Below are 25015 nucleotides of genomic sequence, written 5' to 3'. Positions count from 1 at the left end.
GAATCTCCTGAAACAAAAATTGTCAGATGGACACAGTCAAGTCCATTCAACCCCAATCGACAAATTCCGTGACTTTTCAGAGTGGAAAATAGCCTTAGTCTAAAACACTGTTTCAAAATGGGAAACCAAGTCTGAGAAAAATTAAAAGATTTAGAAAAGATTGTATTTTCAAACTAGAAATTGGAAGCTGAGGAACTGGAGATGGTGCTGAGTTTTGTGGCTGATCAATCAATCTAGCAGCATGGCCCTGAGGGAACCAGACCAGGGAGTAGATGAGAGAAGGACTCATCCAGGGTCTGTGCTCCATTTGAAAGTGAACTTGATGAGAGGAATTCTATGTTAAAATTGCTTGTTTTAACCCTTTAAGTCCAGGGGAGAGTAGTAAAGGGGAGAAGGTGGCCCCAAGAATGGAAGGAAGAGATAAGGTAAAGAGGTAAAAGAATAAGCATTTATTTTTTTATAGTCATCAAAATATATATTTTTGCAGGTGTAAAAAGAAAACAAGATTTATTAAGAAGTAGTTTACTTAGCACCAGCCCTGGAGTCAGGAGGACCTGAGTTTATTTTTTAAGTTATTTATTTATTTTGATTTTTGTACAAATGATTTTTTATACATTACTAAGATATTCTTGTTTAAGAGTAAACATAATAACCCCCCCAAAATATAGACCCTCATGAGAAATAAAGTAAAGAGAAAAAAATGTGCTTCAGTTTGTGTTCCAACACCACCAGCTCTGTCTCCAGTAGATCACATTTTTTATGATAAGTCCATCACAAAAACTGCTCCATATTTTTCCACCGTTGCCATTGCTAATCGCAACTCCCTTCATTTGTACTTCCCCACTACCATATACTATATTTTCTCTCTCCTTTCACTCTGTCCCTCTTCTAAAATGTGCTGTAGGGTAGCTGAGTGGCCAGCAGACTGATCACCAGCCCTGGAGCCAAAAGGACCCAAGCCCACATACCACCCCTGAGACTCAGTCCTGTGGTCCTGGTCAAGCTACCCAATCCCAGCCCCTTGCAAGAAGTAAAAAAGAAAATGTGTTATATCTGACCAGTCCCCCCCAGGATTCATTCTCTCCTCCATCACCCACATCCCCCTTTCACCCTGTCCCCCTTCTCTCCTTTTTACTCTAAATGTCTATACTCCATTGAGTGGGTAAACCAGTCTAGTAACTTTGCCAAAAAAAAAAAACTCCAAAGGAAATCATGAAAAATCAGACACAGCCATACAACACAAATTATGCTAAGTACTTCAAAAATATTATAACATTTGGTCCTTACCACAACCTTGGGAGATAGGTGTTGCTGTTAAACTAATTTTGTAGTTAAGGACACTTAGGTAGGAAGGGGTTAATTGACTTGTCCAAGATTACATAGCCTGTAAGTGTCTGAGACTGAATTTGAACTCAGATCTTCCCGACTCCAGGCCAATATACCCATTGGACCACCTAAATATCATTGGAGGGAAATGTTTGTATTTATGTTTCTTCTGTATCTTTGTAGTAAATAGGTACCACTGTCTAGGTACCTCTACATCCCAGTCTCATTCTGGGAAAATCCAGGATCTTTCTATACTTTATTTTGTTAATATCTGTCCATAACATCTGAATCTTTTCTTCCTTTAGCTTTATCTGCCTTGCAATCAATAGTAATAGTATTTAAAATACTAGATATGCTATCCTGATTAGCACCATAGCCCTATTCATTTGGAAATTACTTCTCAGGTACTTAGAAAATGCCAGCTGTTTCTGCCCAAGCAGAAAAATAGCACTACACATTTTATAAGGTGATCCTTACCCTAAACTGAATTTTATTATGTGTTTTGGAAGATGCAATGCAGCACCTTCCCTTAATTGATGTTTTACAAGGTTATTTGGGTGTGTTTGTAGAGCTCGAATAAAATAGAGCATTAAAAAAGAATGCTGGTTAGATTTCTAGCCCCAGGACTGAAAAGTTCTTCTCTTTCTCCAATATATCACATATGATTTATTCATATCAACCTTAAAAGTACCTTGGGAGGGCAGGATAGTCTAGTGGGCAGATTACTAAATTTTATGTCAAGAAGACTAGTTTTCAAATGTTCCTTCTCTTTTATTTAATAATGTGATCTTGGAGGAGTCATTTGAACTTTTGAAACCTCACCTTTCTTATCTGTAATAAGGTAGGACCTGTCTCACAAGGTCATTGTTCAATTCAAATGAATTAATGTGGATAAAAACTCCATCAACTTAAAAAAAACCATTTTGTTAATTAGTTGTTATTATTCTTATCATTCCTATTATTACAACCACAAAATATGTGAACAAATTTTACTTTTTGTAGGAAAATCCAAACCATGTCAGGAACTCATTAAACCAATTGAGTTAGGTTGTTTTTACAAAGCATAAAGTAGAGCTGACACTTAACACCCATTCTGCTCATTAAATGAGCAAAAATGTAGCCAGCACCTGAGGGCACCCCCACACTAACAAGGTGGGTCCCCCAGATGAGGTTACCCTGATGCCAGATACTTTTTTGGAACTGTATCCACCCTAAAACCACAGCTCATGAGCCCTCACAAATGATTTTTAAGCAAAAGTATTTCAAGAAAAAGTATAATAAGAAAAAATTGCAATAATAAATTTCCCATAAATTCAAGACACATTTCTGCACAAATACATATATATCATCATTGGAAAGAAGGGATATATGTAAAGAACATATTTGGGAAAATATTCATTTAGGAAATACATGTCCAAGGTACTCACGTAGAAGGGCACACTTGCCTAGGGAATACATATAGTCAAAATATGTGTGTGTGGAAGGGGGCTGCTCATGTCTCCAACACCATAGGGTTAATGAGGTTTTTTGATGTCACTACATTGCTCCTTCCCATTTATCTCCACCCAATTCACTCTCTTCCCTGGGTCAGTCTTTCTATGAGAAATCTCTACTGGTCCTTTACTGCTACTATTAACTTCCTCTTTCAGATTGTCATCTATTCTTTTTATAATATTTACTGTTCTTGGTTGTTTACACGCCTCTTCGATTAGAATGTAGTTCCTGTTTTGTTTAGTAGTTTGCTTTACTTTGTATTGTTAGAACTTAGGATGGCTCCTGGTATATGGATAAGCCATGCTGTTTATCCTTCATTCTCAAAGAAGACTTTGACATCAAGGAGATGATGATGTAAACTGGATTTGAGTGAGGAGGTGCTGTGCTAAGTCACTAGCCTTACTTTCCTCCTCCAGTCATCTGGTCCAGTGACCAAATATGAATCAGTATGATAGGAGATGGCGGTCAGGATTAAGTGACTTGTCCAAGAGGTTCGGCTAGGTGGAGTCCGGCCCTGGAGTCAGGAGAACCTGGGTTCAAATCCGGTCTCAGACACTTAATAATTATCTAGCTGTGTGGCCTTGGGCAAGCCACTTAACTCCGTTTGCCTTGCAAAAATAAAAATAAAAAAAAAGTGAGTTGTCCAAGATCACACAGTAATAAGTATCAAGTGTCTGAGGACACATTTGAATTCAGTCCTCCTGACTCCAGGGTTGGTGCTATATTCACTCCACCACCTAGCTGCCCCCCCTCCAGAAAAAAATAGGTTCTAGTACTTAATAAATGTTTGTTGCCCTACTCAGCCAGTTGTCATTCTGATAGACATGTAGTCTCTTCTATCTTACTGAACACTTCGTTACAGCTCAGCTGGGTACATTGCTCTGAAGCTTCTCTGTTTTGGTCTCAGGCATATAACAATCTCCCTTAATCATAAGCATGGATTCTACAATATACTTTCAGTCCAAAACCCTGAGATAGTTTTTACAGATCTTTTATAATAACAGCAGTCTTTGCCTAAACCAGAGTATCAGTAAAGGTCCTACTAATAGAAAATAAAAAAAGTCACATACTCTTGGCTTCCTCCTCTTAAGAAGTGACCTGTCTTATTCCTTCATTTGTAGCTATATGGCCTCCAGCTAGAGATCCTTTGTCTCACACACCACACTTTTTAGACCAAGGTAGCAATATAGTCTTAGCTAAATCATTAGTGCACTCAGGCTCAAGACAGGCTTTTTAATCTAAGTTTCTTGGTACAACAGTTTGGATCTCTCTATCACAGATCTTACTCTCTCTCTTAGTAAGAGAGTCACTATGTGACTCTTAGTCACTATGTGACCCTGAGCAAGTCACTTAACCCTTCGCTTCAGTTTCCTCACCTGTAAAATGAGCTAGAAATGAAAATGTCAAGTCAATCCAGTATCTGCCAAGAAAACTCCAAATGAGGTCACAAAGAATCAGATTCAACCGAAAACAACTAAATAATATCATGACTTTAAACTCTAAAGCAGTTCTTGTGAACCTGGGGCTCATAGGTACATAGTAGATTTTAGAAGATTCATTAATCGGGCTGGGAAAAAATTAAATTAATATTTGAATATGATTATTTTCTCTTGTTATCTTATATATTTTTCTTTATGCTCTTGTAGGTAGGATACTCTGCCTCTCCGAGACAGAATGCTACCTCTATCCCTCAGGGTTTTAGGGTATACTGATGAGCTGGTATATCATGATGATTTCCATTGGTTCAGGCACATATTGGTTGTGCTCCCCCTCAAACCCTGATATTTCTTGAAATTACTGACTAATGTTCCAGTTTCATTTAACCGCTTGACATCAGGTAATTTTTTCAAAAGGTCAGATGTGACAATGGCAAAAGTAAACATTTTCCCCAGTACATATGGGCATACTCTTCCTGATGCTATCTTTGCTTCTGATGGGGTAGACTCAATATGGTTCAACCTCTAAGTTCACATCCCAATATAGCATGGTTTTTGAATGAATATCCTCCTCTTTGCTTCTGCTGGCCTGAATTCAGTCAATGCCTTGGGACATTGATATTGGGTTAGTTACAAATGGTGTGGTCCATAGTACAAAATACTGAAATAATATTATTCGGATTTTTGAATGCCAGAAAATCAAGAGACATTTTGAAACTCTCAAGGTCACAAAAGGTCCACTCCATACATGAGCCAATATGAACAAAGAGACCACCAAACATATATTATCACTATGTAAATTGAACTCCCTGACAAGCTGCTAATGGTCATTCATCTCAATACAATCTAAGCCAAAGAGACTACCTGTCAACTATACAAGTATGTCTAACTTGGAAAGTGACTCAGAAACAGATATATCAAATAAAGACATTATTATTATTATTATTATTATTATTATTATTATTATTATTATTATTATTATTATTATTAGATGAGCAAATAATGCTCTGAGATGTCCTGACCCATATGTAAGTCAGGATTATAATTCTGATGAGGATGATGATCAAATAGTATTATCAACTTGCATTGGCATGGGGCAGAAAGATCAAACCAACACAGAAGAGCAAGAGCTATTCAACCAAACTAACATATCAATGTCCCATTGAAACTGGAAAATCAGCTAAATGATACTACCAATGATTAATCTTGCAATATTATCTTTGCATGAAAAATACATGTAATTTGGCAATGCATATATTAATTGTTGCATATTGCTTTTTTATTATTTTTCTTCCTTCTATACATACTTTATAAGCATCATCCCTATATTATACAACCTGTTAACAATGCTTAATTTGTGGTTAGCAAATTAATATTTTATGGGGGCATCTAGGTGGTGCAGTGGATGGAGCACCAGGCCTGGAATCAGGAGATTTAAGTTCAAATCTGGCCTCAGGCCCTTAATAATTACCTAGCTGTGTGACCTTGGGTAAGTCACTTAACCCCATTGCCTGGCAAAAATAAGAAAATAAAAAATCAAATTAGTATTTTTACATAGGTTATATAATGTTTTTAATAATTTGCCATTGTTATTATCATGTGAATATGATGGTCATTCTGTCAAAGTTTGGATTGGCTTGCCTTGAAATGGAGCCTTTGGTCCCTACAGACTTTAAAAGCTTGTTTCTTCCTAGCCTGTGAAGAAGGACAACTATATTAGGGTTGGAAGTGGAGGGTGGAGCTGAGATTTGTCTACAATGGCAGGAGTCTAAATTTTCTGTAGAGAGAAGAATGCTAATTATTGAATTTGATTATGAACTGTTCCACAAAGACTTTTCTTCAAATTAAATAATATAGATCCTCATCAAATCACTAAAGAGATATCTAAGATTTAACCTTTGCCAAACAAATCCCAGTATATTTGCTGAATTCAGCAAATATTAAAACTAAAGCTAGGGGAAGAGTGGAAGGGTGGAGTTGAAACCACCTGGCTCTGATGCAAACATTTCTTTTAAATTAAATCAAAAAATTAGAAATGAGTGTGAAGAGGGTCTATACATCTTAAATCAATCAGAGCCATTATGTGAGAGACATAGTTGTATCTTAAACAATTTGTATAAAAAAAAAGAAGGAGCTATCTTAGAATCAAAAAAAGATCCTGATGATTTCAAAGTTTGAAGAAAACACAGAGCAAAAGGAAGTCTGAGTTGTGGTGAAGAAGATCCTGAGGGGAGTCATTGATTCTATGGACTGAACATCACAGAGAGAAAAACCCAGGCTGAGGGAAGTCCAGAGAAGTTGCCAGCTAGGTCAACTCTTTCTTCAACATCCCTTCATGCCTGTCCCTCCACAGATAATCTAATATAATCTACTGTTTCCTCACCCAAACATTTACAGTAAACTGAATTTTTATCTCAATCACAAAGAGACCAAGTTCAACTAAAATAAATAAAAATACATGGTTAAGCAGAGAACCCTAACTCTACCTAGATGTTTTAAGTTTTTCAGGACAATTGTGATTGAACTCAGAATTTTTCCATTAAAATAAGCTCCCTAAAGCTGAAGAGAAGGAAACTAAGCAGACATAAGGGTCAAGAATATTGCTCTTCTTCTAAGATCTACCACTGGGGTAAGTATTAGAGGTCATTCCTGAAGGTCACTCCAGTACTGGGCTTAGCTACAAAACCTACTCAATATTTAGAAGACAAGATGTCTATTTTCTGATCCTTCACTTAAGATGGCAAAAAGAACAAATGCAAAGGAGTTGTCCTCAGAGGAGAAGAGACACAAAACCTACCATCATGAACTCTCTCATTAGACTTTGTCAACAAGTGACTGCAGATCTGATAGAGAACATTTGAATTTAAAATGGGTAGAGATTTGTTTAAAAAAAAAAACAGGCCATCCAGCTATGCCATTAAATGAAAAGGGCAGTTTCTCCTAACCATGTGATCAACAGATTAAAATTCATTATAGACTATCTGCATATATCCCATAGTCTCTCCAAGGCATTCTATACCATTCTGCACTCCACATCATCACAACTCTCCTAGAAACAGGCTCTCTCTCCTCCACAAGGAAGAGTCAAGCAGATCTGTCATTCTTGCATTACATATGTATATATATGTTTATAAATCATATATATGTGGGGGGGGAACATAGCTAGGTGCTGTAGTGGATAAAGTACCAGCTCTGTGGCCAGGTCTGGAGGACCTGAGCTCAAATATGATCTCAGATACTTAATAATTAACTATGTGACTTTGGGCAGTCAATTAACCCCATTGCCTTGCAAAACAAACAAAAGCAAAAATAAATATATATATATATGATATATACACACATATGTATGTATATACACATATATCGTGTGTATATGTATATCATACATATATATGATATACATATATGCTATTTATCATTTTATATACATTATAAAACATACATAAAGAAATTTTGAATGATGAAATAAAGATAAAAGCAATAGTTAAAATACTTTTTTAATGTTTCAAACTCTTTTTTTGCTTTCATTAAAATATAAAATTTTGGGGGCAGCTAGGTGGCACAGTGGATAAAGCACCGGCCCTGGAGTCAGGAGTACCTGGGTTCAAATCCGGTTTCAGACATTTAATAATTACCTAGCTGTGTGGCCTTGAGCAAGCCACTTAACCTCATTTGCCTTGCAAAAACCTAAAAAAAATATAAAATTTTTGTTCTCACTAAATATAGTAAGAACAATGAGAATGGATATGTTTCATTACATTTTAAAGTCTTGTTTTAGCATTCTATAATACAGTAATATGTTGTAATATGATGAAAGCAAAGCCACCAATAAATGCATTCATTGTTAACCATTGCCCATTATGGAACTCACACTCTTCCTGCAGGATATCTCCTGTACCATATCTGACATGTGACTGCTTCATATGAGGTTTGAGTATAACATTAGAACATCAAAAAATCTACTCAAATTATTGATATTATTACATTATAAGTATTAAATATTAGTAAAGTTTAATTTCTTCTGTAATTAAAAACACATTTTTGCTCTGTTACACCAGCATTTATAATTTATTTTGCTCATATGCATATGGATATCAATCATACCTTGCCCTTGTCACATCCTGTTATTCAGCGGCATCTGATTTGCTGTGATAGAACCCTGGGGATTAGTTTTTATTGGCAGGTAGGGAGTACAGACTGTGTGGAATAGTATTCCACTTGCTTAAGGAAGTCAGGAATTAGAATTAAATTCTCCCTTCATGTTTCCACAGATGATACAAAAGTTCAATGTGTTCTAGCATTTTGTGTCTTACTGTCTGACATCTTACACACACACACACACACACAAAACACACAGACACACACACACACAAAAACACATAGACACACACACAAAAACACACAGACACACACACACTCTCTCTCTCTCTCTCTCTCTCTCTCTCTCTCTCTCTCTCTCTCTCTCTCTCTCTCTCTCTCTCTCTCTCTCTCTCTCTCTCTCTCTCTCTCTCTCTCTCTCCCTCCCTCTAAGGGTATGGTCTCCCTCCCTAGGTATTCAGGTTCAGGCTCTGCCTAAGAATCCACCAGCAATTTCACCAAAAACAGGAAACAAGTCTATATTGATTGAATTCAAGACATGCCCAGGACAAACTTTTCTCCTTGCCTAAAGGAGACCTCTCAGTAATGGCTCACTTTACCAATATTACTTAAAAGGGCCTGCAGTTGAGCTGCAATGAATACACTCCCCAGGCTGCTGTATCTTTTTCAGTTCCTCACAGACATCACCAGGAGCCCAATTCATCAAATCCTTAACACCACTCTTCAGATTTATCTGTCAGGGCAAGGGATCCAGATTAAAAAATGAAACAACCATTTCACTTGCTTGACAAGGGTAGACCCAGTCTGCTAAATTTCCATCCCTATCTCAGGAGACCAGAACTTTGGGAAATAAATAATAAATGCATTTTGACCTAGGGCCACCTAGCCTGGAATACTTTAGAGCCTCTTATCTAAGTACAACAATTATTCCAGTTAATAGGTTAAGGGATATATATGAGATTACTGGTAATCCTTTCACACCTTTATTCAGTACTTATTTGAAATGCAGGGCACAAATATTTAAGGATTAGCTCCCCTCTCTCCTTGTATATACCCTTAGAGTGATGCTATTTCCTGCTATCTTCTCTTGCAGAATAGAAATGTAGAATAGTTACTCTAGGGGAGTTATTATAATCAGACTCTTTTATATCTTAAGGCAATTACATGCAAAAACAAGAGTGCCTAATGCAAAACATTTTGAAACTATGGAATTTCAACATCTCCTCTTGCCAAGCCTTGATAAGATCCAGATGACAGTGCATATTAAAAGGTGTTCGGTAGGACAAATCTCAAACCAGGTAGATCTCTTCCAAAAATCATTGTTTTCTCTAAAACATGGGCACTTGTATGATGCAGAATAAAAAGCAAAAATCTATTTAGCACACAACAATAAATCCAACACTAAATCCAAATTAAACTCTGCTCAGATAAATGGAATAATGATGAAACACAGAAAGAAGGCAGAACTACTCAACTTTTCTTTTGAGAATGGTCTTTAGAGTGGAGAGCATAGAACAAAAATGCTTAAGGGGAAATGGAAACCCCTGAGGAATCATATTCCAAGGTGATAAAAAAAGTTTGTGCATACAGTTACAAAGATAAGATCAGTGAGCTTTTAAAAATCCTGGGCAATAAAAGATGTGCCACAGCAGTGGTATCAAACCTAGATAAAGATGGGATATCTGCCTGTTTCATATTTACTCAGAAAACCACAAATTAATATTACCTATGTTGCTTTTGCTTATTTTGTTAAATATTGTCCAATTATGTTTTACTGATTCTGTCACCAGGAGTTCATCCTGGTCATGTGTTTAACACTTCTGTGCCACAGGATTGGAGTTGGGTAAATACTAAATTGCTATTGATGAACAATAATGGGTTTACAGTTTTTTTACACTGTAGCTGATGAGCTTAAGTTTTTGATTTAAGCAAAATATCTACAATACATTATTAAATAATGATCACTAAGAGCAGTTCTCTATTTTTATTATATTTGTTTTGTGTATACTTTATTCTTCTTACCCTGACTTCCACAATAGAATGTAAGTTCCTCAAAGGTAGGAACTATTTCCATTTTTACCTGTCTTCCCAGCACAGTCTTTTGTACATAGTATAAATTTGTCTGTCAAATGAAATAAACTAGTCATATTAAACTACCAACATTTGTCCTTGTGGAGACATTGTTGTTTAGTCATTCATTGTGTCTATAATTCCACTGACCATAATAGGCCCTTCTGGCTTCCACTATCTCCCAGAGTCTATCCAAGTTCATGTTCCTTGTTCCATGACACTATCTATCCATCGCATTCTCTGTCATCTCCTTCCTTCAGTCTTGCCAGCAACAGTCTTTTTCAATGAGTCCTGATTTATCATTATGTAGTCAAAGTATTTAGGTTTCAGCTTCAATATTTGTGAAGGGATTCATGGACTGAAAAATTAAGAGAATGTTAAATCTGAATTTTGGCATTTAATAGGATTTCATAATATCCTTGTGGAAAAGAATGATAGATGTCCATGATCTTAGGTTATCTCCCACTCTTTATTTATAATCCTATGTGACTAGACAATAAAACAGTTGGATAAATTCAAAATTGGTTAAGTAACTGGACTCAAAAAAAAGAGTTACTGATGCTCATTTCCTCCAGACTAAAAATGACCCTTTACCTGTGCTTTTGATCCCATGACTTAGATCTTCCTCATCAGATTGCTCACTCAATCATTCCTTCTGTAACCTTTAACCCTCTCCTTACCTAATGGTATATGCTAATCTCAGTCTTGGGTCTTCTTTTTTTTATACACTCTATCTTGTGACCTCATCAGCTTTTAGGGTTTAATATCTCTATGCTAATGATTCCTATACATAGATAGATAGATAAATAGATAGGTACACAGACAGACAAACAGTTACCCCGCCCTCAAGTTTCAGTCTCATACTAATGATTGTCAATTAGATATTTCAAACTGGATGTCCCAGAGATATCTCAAATTCATTATGTTCAAAACAGAATTCATATCTTTTCCCACAAACTCACTTCTCTTCTAAACTTCCTTATGTCTATTAAAGATATCATTCTTTTAGTACTCAATGTCTTAAACTCAAGAACTCCCTTGTTTTCATTTCACTACATATTTAATCAGTTATTAATTTAATATCTATCACAACTCTTGCATTTGATTATTTTTTCTCTATTCACACAATCATATTGATCTAGGATGATGACATTTTGCTTAGACTAAGACAAAGACCTAATAATTGCTCTCTTTGTCTCCCTCTGGCATCTCTGAGCCCTCCTCCATCTTCCAAAGAGATTTTTCTTAGCTACAGATCTAAATAGGGCAGTTCTTTAATCAATAAATTCCTTCTTTGACTTCTTATTGCTTCTATTAGCTACAATTGGGCTATAACTGTAACTAAACATTTTCACACAAAACAAAGGGACTGATTAAATATTTTCTTTTCTGCATCCTTACCATCACTTAGGAAATCTGATAATTTTAGAATCCATTACCCAGGGAGCTATCATCAAGTCTTCTTTTAAGCTCATTATTTACAGAGGACAAAGAAAGAACAGTTTTATTTAAAGATCAGAGAAAACAAGTAGGGCTCCACACAGTTGCCTCAAAAATATTGACACCCACCTGTAATTAGAGGTCTGTGTACTTTTAGGTGCTTACTGAATTTCACTAAGAGATGACCATGAAGACCTTGAAGGAACCATGCCAAAGACAGTACCTGCTGGGAACCTACTCAGTGGAACCACTTGGTCCATAGTTCTCTAGAAGGTGATGGTAGTCCTCTGCCTCTATTCTAAGAGCCACATCCCCCATGAATTTCTACCTGCAGTGCTCCTCAAATTCCAATAGGGTGGTTGATGGTTTCAATTATTCCCCTTCTCAAGAAATCAGCTGTATATAACATATAAGAAGAGTGTTTCAGAATTTCTGTTAAATCACCATGTGCTACAAGCTACTATACCTGCAGGGGTCCATTGTACCTAAGAGCCCTGAGTTTTGTTCTCATATATGAGTCTGCCAAATCAGGAGCACACTACTTCTTTCAATTTCTGAGCATGTTTACATGTCAATATTTGATTAGATAATAACGACCTTATAGTGTGCTGCCATCTCCTCTTTAATGTTGTCTCTCTTGTGATGTAGAAGGCAGAAACCAACTATCTTTGCTTTTTGTATTTATATCACCAGAATTTATCACACTTTTATGCATATAGTAAGTACTTTTCATTTATTTGTTCTCCAGAATTCACCCATATTTTCACTTCTCCCAGTTCTAAAGGCTCCACAGAGGCCCCCAATTTCACCATTAATTGTTGTTCTGATCTCTGGCTAGATCTGATTGTTAAGGTTTGCTTTCTTCTTGTTCCAAGACAGAGATATTAGATGGGAACCAAGCACTCAATGGAACTTGTCCTCCAAAATCCTAGGCTGATTTTCTAATCATTATAGCATATATCTACCTCTCAGACTTTGGTTAGTGTCTAATAATAATAATAATAATAATAATATTTACATAAAAATTACATTTATAGACCACTTTAATGATTATAAAGTTATTTCCTTTCAATTAATAAATAGGGTAGGTAACATTTTTCCTAAGAGGGAGGAAAATAAGGCTCAGAGATGTTAAGTGACTTGTCTGTAAACAAACAAACCCAGCTGCCCTGACAGCAAATCCATCACTCTTTTCAATTATAGCAAGTTGCCTTTTGCTGTGTATCCATCACATAATCACCTGGAGGCAGAAAGGGGATCAATTTCTCATGCCCATTCTCTATTATTCATATTGTTATGTGCTAAATCTGTAGCCACAACAGGAAAGTGAAAGGATAAGTTGAATGTCCAATTCATACTCAACTCACGGAGTCCAAATAACTCACAGCGTCCAAGTAAAGTTTACTGAACACTGCCAGCTGGGTCCCAAAGGGCTAGGAAAGGAAGCCAGAATGTAATTGCTTCCAACTTTGCTCCTGGGTCTCTTACAAATCTTTAGATCTCTACCAAGGGTTTGTGGCCATGTCTGTGGGTAGCAATTGGCATAAACTTGGACGGCTGACCCTTCTGTTCTATGATCTCACAGGTCTATTTCTGGCATATGACCAGAATTGGCCTGCTCACTTGGGTTCTAACCTAGGACAGCAGGGATGGCAGAGTTTGTGCAAACACAACAACCTTGGGCCTAGGTCTTAAAGGTGCCCCACATACACTTTTCATACCCAAGACTATGTGCCCTCACTCTGTAGATTGCTATTTTCTGTGTCCTCAAAGCCTTTTGGAGATGGATAGCTTGGGCTTGGGCTTGGGCTTGGGTTTGGGCTTGGGCTTGGACTTTTCAGCAGATTAGAATTGTAAGGAAAACAATTAGCATGAAACAAAAGCATGTTATTCAATATTTGACAAATCAGGAAAAATATCATAATGAGTTATGTGTTTGTGCATTCAATTTAATTGTGTAATGTGTTTGTGCATTAATTGAATTAAATGGAAAAACTTCTAGTGTAGCAAATAGGGAGACGTCTCCGAGTCTAGAAGATTAGAAAAACCTGGGATCAGATCCTAAATCTGACACTCACTGATTGTATGATCCCAGATAAATCCCTTAATCTCTCAATTATTCCCTAGTAAATTACAAAGCAGTTGTTGAAATGCATTTTTAACCGATGGAAGATTTTTTTCCACTGTATATCAAATTACAGGTCTAGTGAAAAAAAAAGTATGTGCATATCCATATACACAAATAATATATATATAAATATATATTCAACTTGTACATATATATAAACAAATAACTGTGCTTGTAAATCTAATATATATATATACATATATTCTGACACACACAAATATATGTATAGATACATCTGTATATCTATACATAGGTAAATGCATATCCACACATATAGGTGCATGTGCATATGTTTCCAAACTATCTCCCACAAAGCTCTATCTTGTTTTAGACCCCCTGAATAGAGGCAAACACACTTGCAGGAACATTGTTCCAATATTTCAGTATATGAAAATAACTTACTAACTTTGTACATTGGGATTTGCTAAGTCTATATTTACTTTCTGTCTACCTAGACACAAGACTACACTCTCTGGGAGAATAAACTATTAGCAAAAAGTATCTTTCCCATTCGCAGTTTCATCACACAGAAATCAACTCATACAGAGTGATCTGGTTCAGCATTTAATCTTGCCCTTGAAGATGAGGTTCCTTATATTTGGTGCATCTTGAAAGTATATGATCATAACTCACAACTGATTTGGCAGTCACTTCTCTGTTGATAATTTGCAGACTGTTCCTCCAGTACATCTCTCACTTTATAACTTGCCAATGTTTATACATATGTTTTATAAGTGCCCTTCAGTTTGCTACTGTGTGAATTTTAATTGGCATGCTACCTAGATGCCCCATCCAATTAAAGACAATCCAATCACCAGATCTGACCTTAGGCTCAGAGGTAGTCAACAAATCCTATCTTTCCTGTCTTCTTCCTCTCTTCTTAGACTATAGTTCCCTTTCCCCTGTCACCTTTCTAATATTTGCTTCATTCCAGTCTCAGGTAGTTGCTTCTCTTTCTAGTGGTATTTGCATTTTAATTAGACTCCAAAAAAATGAAAACAGACCAAAGGAATGAATTCTTGAGAGTGGAAAGTTCTGTACAAGGACTGACAGTGAAGGAAATATTTAAGGTCAAGTGCAGTCTTGCTTATTTTTGTCCTAAAAATCCTTAGTTTGATCTTGAATAAGATAATAGCATCTATATCCCCAAACATTTCCCATCATTCCTACTACTACTACTTTCTCCCCATTTGCAACAAGAACCCTGGGGGCTAGACCTCCAGAGTTGGTGCCTGGAAGACTTGACCTATTCAGCTTTGAACTCCACCTTGGGAATGAGTTATAATAAATGCAAACCCATCTAACTCACCATATTTCCTGATCTCATACCATGCCACACAGTCATCCCCCATAGACCTATTGTGAAGATCAAATCAAATAGTATTTGTAAAGAATTTAGCACACAGCTAGTTGGTATAGAAGATAGAGACATATCTGAAGCCAGCAAAACTCACTTCCTAAGTTCAAATCTAACCTCAGACATTTATTAATTGTGTGACCCTGGGCAAGTCACTTAATCCTGTTTGTCTCAGGTTCTCCATCCACAAAATGATCTGGAGAGGGCAATAGCAATTATTATTAATTATCATTGCCAACAAAACCCCAAATGAGGTCACAAAGAATTGGGCGTGATTGAAACAATTGAACAACAACAAATCATCACTTGTTTCCTTTCTTGCTTCATTCTTTCCTTCCTTCCTTCACTTAACATAACCAATTAATTGTTATGTCTAGCTGAATTCTTTTCTACAACATCCCTTGCAACTGTCCTTCATTGAGGTAGCTATGATCCTGGTTTAGTCCTTCATTACTTCTCACCTGCACTTTTGTAAGTTAGTTTCCTAACTGATCTCCCTATGCCTTAATTCTTTGTCCTCTCTAATTCATACTCCACATAGTTGTTAGTGATTTTCCAAAAGCACAGGTACCTTGCTTAATAAATTCCAGTGACTTCTTAGATCCTCTGGGATCAAATGCAAACATGTTTGTTGGTAGTTGAAAGCCCTTCATAACCTGGCTTTAATCTACCTTTCCAGCCTGATTATATATTCTTCTCCCTTCATTCTACAATCTAACCAACTGTTTTCTGGTCCATGGCCATCTCTTCCATCTGTGCCTTTGAAACAGTTTTCTCCCTTTCTTGGAATTAACTCCTTCCTGAAATATAACTTTTAAAATCTCTAAGTTTCTTTATTGCTGCTTGTCCTTTGTTTTCAGAGGATTAATGGTACCATAGGGTGATAACCTCAAATGGTGGGTGAATTAGATTTAAGTAAGAGTCATCTGTCTCCCTGTCTCTTCCAGAGTCACTGAAGACCATCAGGAAGACAAACATCAAGGTGATAAGCGATAGTTCAGAATGCAGTGGATGGTCTTGCCATCTTCAATGTACTTCACAGAAGCTGCTTCAGTCATCTTTACTGCCATTGACACAAATTTTTCTCATCTATCCATTTGACCAGGGGAAGTCTTCACCTACTTGGAGTAGATATCATCCTAACTCTCTGAAAGGTTTGAGACCTGTTACCTTCAACCTGAGTTAGTTGCTGAGACACTTTTATCAAGTGTGGTGGCTGCACATTCGGCCGATTCTTGGACACAGGTGAGAGTTACCTTAAAAAGAGCTCAGAAGGATAGAGCACCAGCCCTGGAGACAAAAGGACCTGAGTTCAAATCCAGTTTCAGACACTTAATAATTACCTAACTGGGTGTCTTTGGGTAAGTCACTTAACCCCATTGCCTTGCAAAAACAAAACAAAGGGTTCAGAAAACTCTCATATCAGAGGTGCTCATCCTCCCTTATCACTCCAAAACTCAATTCAGTTATCATAAAGAAAGATGAATTCTTTCATCCTTCCCCAATAAAGCACTTTGCTTTTGTTTTGTATATTTTTACATATTTATTAATACATTTATCCATTTTTATTTTATATATCATATATTTGTATATATATACATATGTGTGTGTGTGTGTGTGTATTTATGTCGATATTATCTCCCCAGATGGAATGTAATCTTATGTTACACTTTTGGTTTTTGTATTCACTGTGATTGCTACACAAGAGTGTTGTGAAACTCAAATGAGATAATGGTTAAAAGCATTTTGCAAACCTTATAGCACTATATGAATGATAGTTATCATTATTAGTATTCATTAGCAATATTCATTAATAGTCTACCTCCACCAGCCCTCCAGTCTGAGAATGACTTCATTCCTTGAGTTTTTTTATTATTTTCCTGCTAAGCTCAGACAATGTTTATAGAGCAAAATGGAGGTGAACCAGTATTGTTTAACCCTATTCTCTCCAGGAAAGGAAAAATGGACACAAAAATACTTTTAAGTTTAATATACAAAATTAACATTTCCTCCATTACTTTATTTTTCTTCCATCACTTTTTAAAGCCTAGATGATCCAGATCACAATAATTCATAGACAATTTCTAAGGAATAAATCTCATGCGGAAAATTTAACAACCAGCTCTCCCAAGTCCCATTAGAGCTGGCTGTAGCACACCCCTGCTGCTACAAAGCACAGAAGTAATGAATAACTGAGAAATTGACTGTTTGTAAGTCACTTCATTTTTCTGAAGCTCATTTTCTTTACCTAAAAAAATGGGAATAATTGTAGCTTCACTGTCTATCTAAAAGAGTTCTTGTAAGGAGTGATTTGTGAGCTATCATGCAACTCAGAGAAAGTTAATCCTAAATGTTACCTGTACCTCTCTGATCTCATTCTAACTTAGGAAAATGATTCCCCCTTCCCAAACCTGAAATCTGGGTTGGAGAATCAACTGAGTTTCCCTATAGCAGTAAGATTGTGCATGGGATGCCCCAGTAGTACCATCTGACAAGAGAGCATGGATAAGAAGAAGGGCTGCTACCTTCATTCATTGCCAGCAACTCCTAAGTCTCCCTATTGAATGCAAGACACTCACTGGGGACATGCTCTATTACTCCCTTTTTTGCTGCCAGAATCTTTACTAAAAGCTGAAGCTTTTGAGGTTAAGGTCAAACAGACAGATGGAGAAAGGAGTTCAGAGAAAAAGGGAGTGAGAAAACAAGAAGGGAAAGAGAGGAGAGAGTGATATTTTCAGAAACTGAAAACCAAGCTTATTATATTCTTAATTCAGGCACATTAGTTATAGAGCCTTAACGCTATTGATATGCTCAAATTTCCAGGACTGACAATTTTTATATCCTCAAGGACACACTGAACTGTGAGCAAGCCAGATCACTAGATGAGCATTGCAGTTGAATGAAAGTGTTCCAAGCTCTCTGCCTTATACTTTGGAGACAGGATTCCAGGAAAGAGGGGCTGGTTCATAATAACAAAGACTTCAACTTTCCCATCTACACCATAGCAACAAATATTTAGAATTGACATCAAAGAAGAATTTTTCTGATAAAATGTTTGTGGAAAATAATTTGAGGGTAATGGAGAGAAAATAAATGCTTACATCCATATTAACATGCCTTACTTGTTCATTAAGCCCTGTTTTCTCCTATTTTCCTTTCTTGGCTCTATTTTTGGAATCTTTAGTACAGAGAAATAAAAGGACTTAACCACATTTCTGTTGTGGTGATCTTTTTTTTTAAAGATGAGCAATTCTGGTAATATATTATTATATCAGCAAAATGTAAATTTTTGTTATAAATCTTTTGTTCACACAATACACTGTCAATTTGAGAAACAACTGTTTGGTTCTTTTTACTTTATCTCATATCTGAGCTTAATTAATCACAATGGAATTCTATTCATAACTATTTTCCAACCCATGAGGCAATCATTTCCTTCAGTTCGGTATTTTCTTCTAACTAAAGATGGCATTGAACTAGGGAAAACATTAAAACCCTCTTGCTCATCATAATGAATTCTATGCAAAGTAGTTGTATTAATGTAAAGCAGTTGAGATCTTAATTGCACTGATGTTTATGTTTTCAGTCAGTTTTCCTAGAACTTTTTTTTTTATTTCAAGTTTTACCGAATGATTAATAGGAGAAGTTGTATGGTCTGACAAATAAGAGGGAGGTTCAATATATCAAAAAGTGGGGGGGGGATGAATTTGATGAGAGGCTAGCTAATTCAGTCAAGGATTTTATTGGAGCTTGATTGTGGTCAAGACTAAAAACCTCCAGTTAATTAGATGCATACAAAGGCTAGAAAATGGTTGAATTGTACTTCCCCTGGACATTTACAGATAATTGTAAGCTGCCCCTTGAAAAACCTATCACTGGTGCACAGAATTGTGCAGAAAATAATTAAGATATCTATATCTCCTGAAACTTGATAAGAATATCTGAGATTTAGTGTGATCACTGTCTTAAATGTATCACATGATTATAAGTTAGCAGGTCCCAAGGATGCCAGGAAGAGAAGAAACTATGTCTTTTACATTTTGTGTTCCCATAACATATAGCTCACAATGATGGAGAGAATTATGAATGTAGCTTTAATGAGTTTTAATGAACTTTAAAAATCTTGTTAATTGTGGAAAGTTGTTTGCTCCTGAGATTTAAATTGACCTTGATTGTTGATTATATCCTGTCATCCCTTGATCCTGTTGTTTTGTATCTTGTCCCCCATTTTCCTCTTCACCTAAACTTGGCTTATAGACACTGTCATGACAGGAAATGACATATTGAACTTAAGGGTTGAGCACCTTGGGACAGGAAGGACCAGAACATAGACTGCCATTGGAAGATACCTGACCCAAGGTGTAAGACCACTCCCCAAGCACCTCCCATTGCCTAACCTATCACAAAAGAGTATTTAACAGGAAGTGATGCAGCCTTTGCCTTTTCTTTCCTTCTTCTTTGACTCTAGCAAGGATGGGTTTTGATCACAATCTAAGAGGTGGAGCACCATGGGCCACCCCATGTCCTGTGGCCAGACTAAGCCAAGCCTCAAGGTTGCCTGCCCTTTTTTCTCTTTCACTTTTGCTCCAACTTCATCCAGTCTAAAAGTAGTTACTACTTTTCTAGGAGTTTTAACCTGTATATTTGTAATTATTTGATATAATAAAATCTTGAGCAGTTTTAAATTCCCAGAGAACATGCAAATTCCTTCACCTTTTCAATGGCCTTAAATCTTCTGTCCTTAATCTCTAAATCTTTAATGATCAACAACAATAGTTTGCATTTGCTAGGTGCTCAAGAAAGGTTTGTTGAATGAATGATCATCTGTTAAACTAGAATGGAGGAGGGGGTGGCTAGGTGGCCCAGTGGATAGAGCACCAGCCCTGGAGTCAGGAGGACCTGAGTTCAAATCTGCCCTCAGACACTTAATAATTACCTAGCTGTGTGTCCTTGGGCAAGTCACTTAACCCCGTTTGCCTTGCAAAAACTAAAAAAAAAACCTAGAATGGAGGAAGGAAATGAAGAATTCTATGGTCTCAGAGGAAGTTTCCAGGTCTAAATCTAGAATCCAATGAGTTTAATCAGTTAATTAAAAAGGGAGATGATGTCATCAGGTACAGATAATTTCCTTTAAGGCTAAGTTCATATGTCTACCTATAGGAGATCTATTTTGATTGTCTTACTTGCTAATGCTTCTCCTTCCCTCCTGAAATTATCACATAAATTTATATGCCTTTGTTTTTTATTCCCCATTATAATTCAAGTTCCTTGAGGACAAGAATGTTATTTCATTGTGTCTTTTTATCTACATTTTTTTGCACATAGTAAGCATTTAGGAAAGGTTTATTGAATTCTATGATAATGGTGATGATGATGGTGATGATAATGATAATTATATATAGGCAGCTAGGGAGAACAGTAGACTGCTGGGCCTAACATCAAGTAGGTTTAATTTCAAATCCTGCCTTAGATAACCACAAGCTGTAAGGCCTTAAACAAATCACTTAACCTCTCAGAGCCTCAGTCCTCATCTGTGAAGTGAAGATAATAATGGTACTTGTCTCACAAGGTTATTATGAGGATCAAATAAGATAATATGTCTAAAACTACTTACAAATAAAAAATTATTATATAAATGTTTTATAATAAATTAATAATAATATTAATTATTATCAAAACCAATACCAATTCCTTTTCCATATCTTAAGGGAAAAATATCAACAAAAATCAGCAAATGCAAACCAGAAAAATAAATGTACCCTGAGATGGATATTGTAATTGAAAAAAAAAAACCATTGTAGAGGTCCAGAAATATAGACAAATTGGATTTTGATAATATCATTAGTTGATTTTTACCCCAGCCAGTGTGATGAAGCTGATCTTATGCATCTACAAAATAAAAGTGGCAGTATAAGACTGCAGGATGACCCTACCGAATACCAGCCTAATGACTTGGTTGAAATAGAAGATAGCAGATCAGAGCAAGTATTTTGCTACCTTCATACAAGTATCACAATAATGGAATATATATCAGATCAAGTCATAACTTCATTGTTTGAAATGTTTCAGTGAAAAGGGTGCTGACCACTAAATTAAAAAATACATAAAATGACTGAACATGAATTCTTTCATTATGTGCCACTACTAAATCATAACAAAAGTGTAAATAAATTTATCAGTTATAGGCAAAAGCTTCGTACTGATTTTTGTTAAATGTCCAAGGCTCCAAGTCACACAACAATGTTTTGTTTACAAATATAGAGCCATCATAAAAAATAAGAATAGAATAGGTAAAATAGGAGACACAAATCAAAGAACAACCAAAACTGAAAAGAGAAAGATCACTAATGATTCCCTAATCTTTGAAAATCTTCACTTAATATAAACTTTGTAAATTATTCTTAAAAATTAAACAGATGACAAAAATAGCACCAAGGGAGGTTCCAAATGATTTTGAATAGGAGATAAGCATCTTTAAATGAAATTCCAAGAAGAACTTTTTTTAAGTTTAATAATATAAATGCAACCACTGGATCAATTATAAAAACACAGTAATTCAGAAAAGTTAGCATCTGCCATAACCATCATGAATGAATTCATTCTTGCATAGTATTTGATAATGAGGAAAAAAATTCAAAATGAACTTTGCTATGATATTATCATTGACACAGTAAGAACTATAAATAGAAAGATAGAGTTAACTATCAAGGAATAGAGCTAAGGCTAGACATCAAACACCACTATGGCAGAAGCAATTCAAAAGAGCTATCAAGGAATCATGAAGGATACTGGGAAATTGTATCAATATCTACTTAATACACATAATTGGAAACTTGAATGACATTGTGTTCAATTTAAAACAACAAAAAAGAAATGCATAATGTAATCAAAAGTATATCTGCAATTCTAGATTCCTTTAATAAACAATTGGAGAAAACGTTAAAAGTTTAAAGGGATTAAAGGGGTCAAAGAATAAAACAAAATTCTTTATCAATAAAAAATTCTATTGCAATAATGAAAAGTAAAGAAATGAAAAGTAAAATAAAACCCCAAGGAAGAAGCATATGAAAAATGTCCACTTATCTAAAACATTGTCATCACAACAAAAATGGAGGTTGAATCAAATGAGAAACAGAAAGCTTGTGTTCATCAATATAATGAATGACAGAATTGTTATATCTTTAAAGAAATGAATTCTAGCCTCTTTACAAAATTAGAAAGTAGTAGGGCCAGATGAAATGCATAATTGTAGACCTAAATTCTTCCCAGTGATACTAGCAAAGGATATTGTTTTCTTCCTCTCAGATGGTGAGGTTTCCCTATTTTATGGATTAAAAAGTCTCCAGCAAGCTAATGAGGAAAATAGGAAAGGTGTTCTACATAATTATTTTATATAATCCTATATAAGAAATGGCCACCCATAAAAACAGAGAGAAAATATGAAGACTGAAGAGGGAGATGGAGTTTACATTTTTTTAGAATATTCTTGGCAAATATAAATTACCATCAAAACTAAATTGCTTTGAGAAAATGAAAATAAAATTCCATCAATGGAAGCTAGAGGGGGAAAAAATCATGGTGGAATGGAAACAATGGCATTTGATGCCCCTCAAATCATTCTCAAATGATTCCAGGACAAACTGCCTTCTACATTCACATAATTCCTGGCCTCTCTCCTTAAATTGCCAAATATTTTTTTTTGATGTGATTCTTACTCTCTGAGGAACTAGCCACTACTTCACATGGGTTAGTGAACAGCTGGGTGACTTCCAGTTGCACCTGGGCTGGATTAGAACTGTTAAATTGACTGAAAGATAAAAAAAAACCTGCTGGCCCAACTCCATTCCCTTGAGCCCTCCACTTCCCCCATACCAGGTGTACATTGTTCACATCCTGAAGTAGCTTATTACAATCAGGGGCTGAATGGTTAAACAGAAATTAAATTGACACTTTGAAGCATTAATCTAAGTGCAGATTAATATTCATCAACATCTGCTATTTGTTCAGGTGAACGTTCATCTTAACAAAAAAAAAAAATACCATATTCCTGACATGGTAACAGTGTGTTCTAAAGAATAAATTGTCAGGGCTCAAGCCCTCTAAGTTGGGTCCAAGGGAAAAGATGTGTCCATGTTCAGGGGACATAAGTAATTATCCTCACAAAAGGAACCTGAACCTGTGGTGTTGTACACTTTTTTTAAAATTTAGTTTGTATTTGTTCTTTTCACCATCTATTACAAAGAGACTTTCTTTTTATGTGACAAGGGATAGGGATCTAAGTGAGTAATTTGTTTTTAACATAGTTACTGGTTGGACTAGTTCTAGATCTCAAGGTAGAGAAACAGAGTCAACTGATATCTTATCTAACTGTGGAGTTTAATAATAATATACAGTCCACCTGTGTAATGTACACTCACACTAAAGAGACCAAGGAAATGTGTTTTGGTCACACCACCACTCTTCAGTTCCAGTCTTACTCTGGTTCTCTAAAACAAAGTAACATGCATAAACACAGCCAAGGAAATCAGATATATCCAGCTGCTACATTGATTTAGCATGTCCTGAGTTTCTTAAGTATTGTAGCTTTACACTGAGATAGATAAAAGGAGCTGTAGCCTTTTACAAATGCAACTATCTAGGCTAAAAATAAAATGGGCAACTTTGGATATACCAATCATAAGTAGGTCGGCTAAGGTTAAATACAGAAATTGATAAAATTCCTTTCATGTCAGTGACTGAACCCAGATAGTAATCAATTATTCTTGCTGTTTCTGTCTTTATGTTTTCCTTCTCCTCAATGGCATTGCCCCCCCCACCATGTCTACTACATACTCCTCCCTCTTGACGAACAAATGTAATTAAACCAGTCTGAAACAATTCTATCATATCCCATTCAGGGATAAGAGGTTGTTCTCTATCATAGCTTGCCACATGGTTGTCATCAAAATTCCATGACTGGCTAATAAGCAGTTAGAGATAATGAAAAACCAAAATACACAAGTGCACACACACACACACACACACACACGTGTGTGTAAATCTTTGAAAGGTAAAGTATTTTGTACAGATTCTAGGTGACATAAGAGTTCAGAGAGGAGAGAGAGCAGTATGAACTACACATTCAGAAAAGGAGTTGAATCTTAAAAGACTAGAAGGAAATAGAAGGAAGTAGCACATGATTTGTGTCCTCCACTCCATTCTTTTTGGACTAATCCAAAAAAAGAGTTTCAGTTCCCAAATCCATCTCCTTATCGGCAACATTCCTTGAAAGAAACTTATGAGAGAAAGTTGTTTCCCTGCTGTTTGGGACTCAGATTGCCTTTCACCATAGACATATTATAAATGGTAATTGCATTCCCATATCATCCCCCAAAAGCTTATTTAATTTATAACATAATTAAATTACAAGGCTATATAACACAATGTCATAGGATGGTCCTGGTAACAGATTTTTTTTCCAGGCATCTAAGAAGTCTAATTAAACATGGCAAAACTGATCATCAAAGACTAACAAGTTTGTAATAGATTTCTTGGTGAAACGATGAATAAACACAAGATGGCTCTTAGTCCTTTATGGACCTTTTCTACTTCTTCAGTGACTGCTTGAATGAAAAAAAGATAGAATGCCAAGGGTGACAGATTTGATAGATAGTCTGGAAACATAAA

At 35.9% G+C, this 25015-nt stretch overlaps 1 protein-coding gene and 1 long non-coding RNA gene across 3 annotated transcripts in view; one reads left to right on the top strand and one right to left on the bottom strand.

Moving 5' to 3' along the window:
• The window catches only part of LOC141491142 (uncharacterized), a 94149-nt gene extending 75720 nt beyond the window's left edge, over positions 1-18429 (top strand). Inside the window, exons 3-5 of one of the 2 annotated variants that reach the window (XR_012469481.1) lie at positions 16297-16331; positions 16455-16594; positions 18173-18429. This is a non-coding gene — a long non-coding RNA (uncharacterized LOC141491142). The remainder of the gene's footprint in view (positions 1-16296; positions 16332-16454; positions 16595-18172) is intronic. The other variant, XR_012469480.1, reaches the window with a different exon arrangement.
• The window catches only part of OLFM4 (olfactomedin 4), a 180609-nt gene that overhangs the window by 4386 nt on the left and 151208 nt on the right, over positions 1-25015 (bottom strand). The window lies entirely within an intron of this gene.

This window comes from Macrotis lagotis, chromosome 6 (assembly GCF_037893015.1).
Source record: "Macrotis lagotis isolate mMagLag1 chromosome 6, bilby.v1.9.chrom.fasta, whole genome shotgun sequence".
Lineage (NCBI taxonomy): Eukaryota > Metazoa > Chordata > Mammalia > Peramelemorphia > Peramelidae > Macrotis > Macrotis lagotis.
This window is presented reverse-complemented; position numbering and strand designations above follow the sequence as displayed.